Genomic DNA, 6,610 nt, shown 5'->3' on the forward strand with positions numbered 1-6,610 from the left:
TAGTTTTCTGAGGAAGCTCCAGGATGTTTTCTATAGACCATAGTGTACCCTGTTCATGGGCGTGAGGGTTCTTCTCCCCACAGACTCACCAAAACTTGGTTGTTGATTTGTTGATAATAGCCGTTCTGACAGGTGTGAGATGGTTCTCATTTTGGTTTTAATTTGCATTTCTCTGATTATTTTAATGCCATTAAACATCTTTTCATATGTCTATTGACCACCTATACTTCCTCTTTGGAGGCCTGTCTATCCAAGTCCTCTGCTTGTATTTTAATTGGATTGTTTGTTTGTTTTGGTGCTGAGTTGTATGCGTTCTTTATAAATTTTGAATATGACTCCTATTATTTGATGTATCATTGGTGAGTATCTTCCTCTATACCCAACCCCTACCCCACACTTGAGAAATACTCTTAATGAAATATGAAGTAAGATAAATTGATTGTACCATATATCAAGCACCCAAATGAAAACTATTTAAAATGTAGCAAACATTTAAAAATGTAGATAAAGATGAATCGGAGAGATACTTTGTTTGAGAAATGAATACTAAGGAAAAATCAAGTGATCTGTGATAAACAGGAAATTGATACCAATATGAAACATAAAGATTTCTAAATCAAATTACTCCATCAAAAAGACAATAACCCTGGGCTTTCATTTGTTGTGTTGTTTTATTTATTTTATTTTATTTTTTAAATCTTTATTGTTGGAAGTATTATGTCCCTCTTTCTTCCCCATTGACCCCTTCTAGCCCATCCCTGGCCCCTGTCAAGGCCTTCACCATCAACATTTCAGTAATTTTGAGAATTCTTTCTGATTCTCAAAATTTAAAAAAAAAATTGTATTATGCTCAAAATACATATAAGTAACACTTAGGAGACATTTATAAAGCACCAAGTAATAGTAAATTTCCTACATTTCATTAGAAGACTGTTTTAACCCAGTTCACAGGACATCAAGATTGATAAAACAAACAAACAAACAAACAAACACACAAAGATTGTTTTATATAAATATGTTCTTACATTAACTCTATGACTTGCTAAACCATACATGGAGTTCATTATTTATTTTTTTATAAATCCTCACCCAAGGATATTTTTCCATTAATTTTTAGAGAGAGTGGGAGGAAGGGAGGAAAGGAAGAAGAGAAAGAGAAAGAAAGAGAAAGAGAGAGAGAGATCAATTTGGTTGCCTCCCACACTCACCCAGACCAACCAGGATGAGGGATAGAACCTGAAACCCAGGTATGTGCCCTTGACCAGGAATTGAACCCCTGACCCTTTGGTGCATGGGCCAATGCTCTAACCATAGAGAAACACAGACCAGGACCACATAGAAATTTAAAAAGAAAAAGATATTTTTCTTTGTTCTGAAAAGATGACCACACATGTACTTTAGTGAATTGAAAACAGCTGTGAAGTCTTTGGCATAGGCAAATTTTTTGAAAGATTATATCTATACGATCTGGGTTTTGATCCAATTATCATTAACCATTTGCATATAAATATAAAAATATGTTGAAATGCTTCAAAATATTTTTAAAAGTTGAGATATTAACCCCTTGAATTGAGTGTTCTTTCTCCCCCACATTTTCTTTCGTTCTACTAAGTATACAATTTGAATAAAACTTTTAAAATGTAAATATTGACTATTGCAAACCTTAGTAAATATGAATTCTATCCTTGACTATTGAATTTGTTAAATGATACTTTAAATGATTTAATTCAAATATAAACTCAGATTTTAAAATAAGTTTATCAAAATTAAATGAATATTGAGAAAATTTCTATATTTTTATATTTTTATATTGTCTATAATTAGTTAATACTTTCTCTTTTTGTAGACAATTTTCAGAATAAGTTGCAATTCCTGTTTTTGTTTTTGTTTTGTTTTTTCAAAAAATACTATAATTTATTTTATTTAGGTAGCAAAACTTGAAATTAGTAAGTACTTAATTGAACTTACAAATGAGATACATGGATCATATCAAAGATTTTTACTTTCATTTCTTATTTTTATTTTTATAAGGCCCTGACAAGTGATAACTCAAGGCAGCATGTGGTTATTTTTAACCACAACATAATACTCATAAAATATGTATTTATAAGAGCCCATATCAGGCACCTTCTGTAAATCTAACCCAGAAATATAAAGCAGTAACCTGGCAATAGTTATAAATATGTAAAGATGCAGAAGTGATTTTCAAAGGTATTTCTAGCTCCACATTTTTCCTTAGAAAGAAACGAAAAGGACTAAATATATCAATCTGATAGATGTATTTTTTCCCAGGCATCAATTTTCTGGGATATACATTTGAGAAGTAGAAAAAATAATTTACTCTGTGAGGGGATATTTGCAGAAAGGACTTCCACCATGATGGAAAGGTAATAGGTTAAGTAGGAGACATGCATCATTGCTGTAATTTGTAAACCGATGTGATAACCTCATGTTTAATATTTTTTGGAGTAAAAGGTGAATGCTAAAGGGAGAAATGTTACTTGGAGATAAGGGAAATCATATGCTAGGCATGCATATAAATATGACTGAGAATTAACTTGGATGTTTCTTTATTAATTGATAGACGGGTGTAACATGACGATGAAATAATGAAGGTATCCTAGCAACCATATTTCATAACAACTGTGGATTGTAAGAGTGTGATGACTGTTAGCCACATTTTATTAATTCAGGAAGGTAAGCAAAGATAATTTCAAGTAATAAAACCTTTCTGCAAACAAAGCATAATGTAGCTTTGATTATACCTATTAACAGAAATTTTTAATTTATAAAAAAATGCTATACTTAGAAGAATACATTATTATAAGTTGATAATATTCCAGCTCTGAACAGTAGCAAGACACTCTATTATTTATTTAGTTGGTATACAATCTGAAAAAAATATTTAATAAATCCACAGAGACCTGTATCGTTACTATAACTTTTCCCATGCTTTTGAACATCCTTATAACCATTATTCTGAACTCTATATGTGATAAATTGCTCATCTCCATTTCATTTAGCTCTTCTTCTGGAGACTTCTCTCGTTCTTTCATTTGGGGCTTGTCTCTGTCTTCCCATTTGGCTGCCTCCTCATGTTTGTTTCTGTATGAGGCAGATGTGCTGTAATGGATCTCCCAGTCTTGGCCTGGTGGCCTTACGTAGTAGGTGACCTTGGGACCCAGTGACACAGTCTTCCTCATCACCAGACCTGGGTTCTCTAACAGTGTACCTTTTGAAGGTTGGGCAGGCCTTCCTGTTGCACTTGAGTCTTGAATGCTATTGGCTCATTTGTGCATGGGCTTGCCCCTCAGCCTTGCTGACAGTGGGGCTTAGCCCCCGAAGGAGCATGAAGGCTGCTGGCCAGGTGCTTACCACATGAACTGGAATTCACTCAGCTGAGTTTGGATCCTGCCAATACCTCCCTGCGGAGACAGTGCTTGTGAAGCGTCCTGGATCCTGCTCCATCGTTTTGTGAAGCTGACCACCGGGTTTATTGGACGTGGGCCTCTTTGGAGGGCCTCTGGTGCAGGCCAAAGGCAGATGTTGTTTGTGACTGGCCCTGAGGGCCCTGTTTGGAGCTATTAGACACCCCCGGCTGTGGCTCCCTCTGCCGGGTCTGGATGGGAAGAACCAAGTTGCATATCAAGGTCCGCTTTTCCTAGCTCCGGGTCCAGAAGCAGCTCATGCAAAGACTCAACACCCTCCGAGATTTGCCTCTGCCCGCAGGCTGATTGTTAGTCTCAGTCATGTAATGAGCCTCAGGCTGTGGACCACAGGGTGGGACCCAGAAGGTTTCCAACAGGTGGGACAGTTACTCCGCCCCCCCCCCCCCCCCCCCCCCAAGGCTAAAGCTGCCCTATAGCAAAGGTCTTTTTGATAAGTCCTCTGCAGAAGGGGGGTGGGGTAAGGGTTGGGGGGGAGGGGCAGGAGAATGACTCAGTGGAGTGCAGGGATCCAGGCAGATGTCCCCTCAAGCTCCCTCCCCAGAGCCACCAACCCTGAATTCTCCTTACACAGCTCTATTCCACTCTGCCCAAGGTGAGTGGTTGCACCTGAAATTGTGTGTGTCTTGGCCCTTTAAGAGAATGTCTGCATTTACAGCTGTCTCTCTTTGGCTGAGAGAAACCCTGCTGCTTTTCACAGCACCTTTCCAGTTCTGGTTCTCCGGGATGGGGAGCCCAGGTTGGGGTGTATACACCAGCATTCTCAGGGGAACCCACCACAGCTGAGATGCTCCTCTAGAACTACAGCTGCTGCCTGTGGGGTCCTGGCCAGCCCTGTCGAGCCTCTGCACTTCCTACCAGTCTTGGTATGACCTTCTTTTTGCATCCTTGGTGATCAGTGTTCTCTCCAGCTAGTATTCAGTTGGCTGTTCATGATGATTGCTCTCTATTTTAGTTGTAATTCCAGTTTGGTCCTGGGAGAATGTCAGTGTAGCTTCCACTTAATTCTCTGCCTTCTTGGAACCTTCCGTTGTTTGATATTCTAAAAACTCATTACATTGGGTTTAGGTTTCAACACATGAATTTTAAGGGGAAACAAAAGTCTATGGAAGCCCTGAAAATTTTTTAGATAGATTAAAACCTGGTCTTTTTTGGAGATATTTGTTATACTACCTCTAGAATTTAGTGAGTTAACCTCAAGCCATCTGGAGCACTCAGCTGTTCAGAATAACTCATTTCTAGGGAGTTGTGTATAGCTGAGGACTTAATGTATGAGTTTTCACATAATGTGAATAGAAATGTGATTATTTGTAACAGTTCAACATTCGATTTCCATAAATGAAAGAAAGGTAAGCATGAGATTTATCATGACTCAGGGGTGTGTGTGTGTGTGTGTGTGTGTGTGTTTAAATCTTTCCTCAGAATGGCACTTGCATATTTCGGGAGCTTTTGAATAGGTACTTCTACAAAATTCAGTAGGTGACAGTTGAATATACACTTTAGCATTTGCAGAGGGTGAATCAAACTGTTTCCCAATCATTTGGCTTTTCAAGATCCCTCTTAAAGAAGAGTTGCAAAAAATCTCTTGTGATATTTTCATCAGCCACCTAACTCGTGGCTTTTAGAACACATTGGTTTTGAGAAGCTTTTTATGAAGCACCTTGAAACAGCTTGCCATGAGAATGGAGAAGGAAGGCAGATGCCTGGAAAATGATTCCCCCCCCCCCCCCCCTTAGCTAACATATGACAAGGATGGGCTCTGTGCCAACACTGGAGAATGTTCATTGACATCAAAAAGAGATGTGCTTTTTGTTTGTTTTTCCTAAGATTGCTGGATTAGGTCTCAGATTTGTATACAATTTTCATTCTTTTTTGTTTCTTCTCTCTCTCATCTTCTGTATCCTTATTTTGTAGGCCTTTTCTTTGTAGAGTCTGAATCGTTCTTTTCATGTTGAGTAATTATGTCTTTCTGGATATTTCCAGAGAGGTTAGATCTAATGGGTTTCTGAGAAAACACATGCCATAGTAACTTTCTTATCAGACGTAAAGTGGTAGAAGACAGACTTAGGACTGTCTTTCATCAAGGTAATATTTATAGCTAAGCAAATCAACATTTCAGCTCTGCAAATCTTAAATTTGTTGCCAGACAGACTCTGGAGATTGTTTTGTATGTTTTGATTAAATACAGATTCCTTGAGCTTTTTCTTCAACAAAACCAGAACCTCGTGTTAGTTTTTGTTCTTTGTTGTTTTGTTTTTCTAGTTAGTACCTGGGATAATTGAAATGTCTAGTTAATGACATATAAAATGTCCAGAATAGACAAATACAATGAGGAAGAAGGTAGATTGGTGGTTGTGAGGGTGAATTGTTGGTGTCCATTTGACTGGGCTAAAGAAGGCCCAAATAGCAGGTAATCATTGTTTCTGAGTGTGTATGTGAAGCTTTTCTGGAAAGATATTTGAATTGTTAGATTGAGTTAAGAAGATCACCCTCACCAATGTGAGTGGCCAATATCCCACCTGTTGGGGTCCCGAATAGAGCAAAAAGGTGGAGTTTGAGTTCAGGCATCCATCTCTGTTAGGGTAGCCCAAGGAGAAAGGTTTAGAATGAAGAAGAATTTGGTGAGTGGTACAGTCCTGACAGAGAGAAGGGTGACTGCAGAGAAGAAAGAAGGCCTTGACATACGGGATCTCTGACCATTCTCCACTGTGGTGACTGAAATTGTTTAAGTCCCGGAGAATATTACAATGCAAAGTTCCATTCCTGGGCCAGTGTGAATCACCGTCTAAATGATATCGTGGACAAGGTGCTTTGTCTGGACCTTCATGGCAAAGACAAAGGAGACATCCCAGAGGAGTGTGTTTTGGCGGGAAAAGAAAAATAATTCCTCCTGGTGTAAGTTAGAAAGAGGAAGTGAGCAAACAAAGGGAGACCTAGGAAGCTAGTTAGAGAGGGTCCCTACCATGCAGTTAGGCTCCAGGGAGAGGAGGACAGTGTAATTCAGGTGGCGGGTGTCCCCTGTGACAAGGAAGACTGTGGGGCCTGGTCCTCGGGCCGAGGCTGGATTGGAGAGGATTCCTGGCCTACTCTGGCTAGGTCTTTTGTTTGAAACGGCAAATCAGAAATCTGGAGGGGTGATCCGATTGTGTCTTAATGAAATTAAA

Source organism: Pipistrellus hanaki (genome assembly GCF_964339955.1).
Source record: "Pipistrellus hanaki genome assembly, chromosome: 17".
NCBI classification, from domain to species: domain Eukaryota; kingdom Metazoa; phylum Chordata; class Mammalia; order Chiroptera; family Vespertilionidae; genus Pipistrellus; species Pipistrellus hanaki.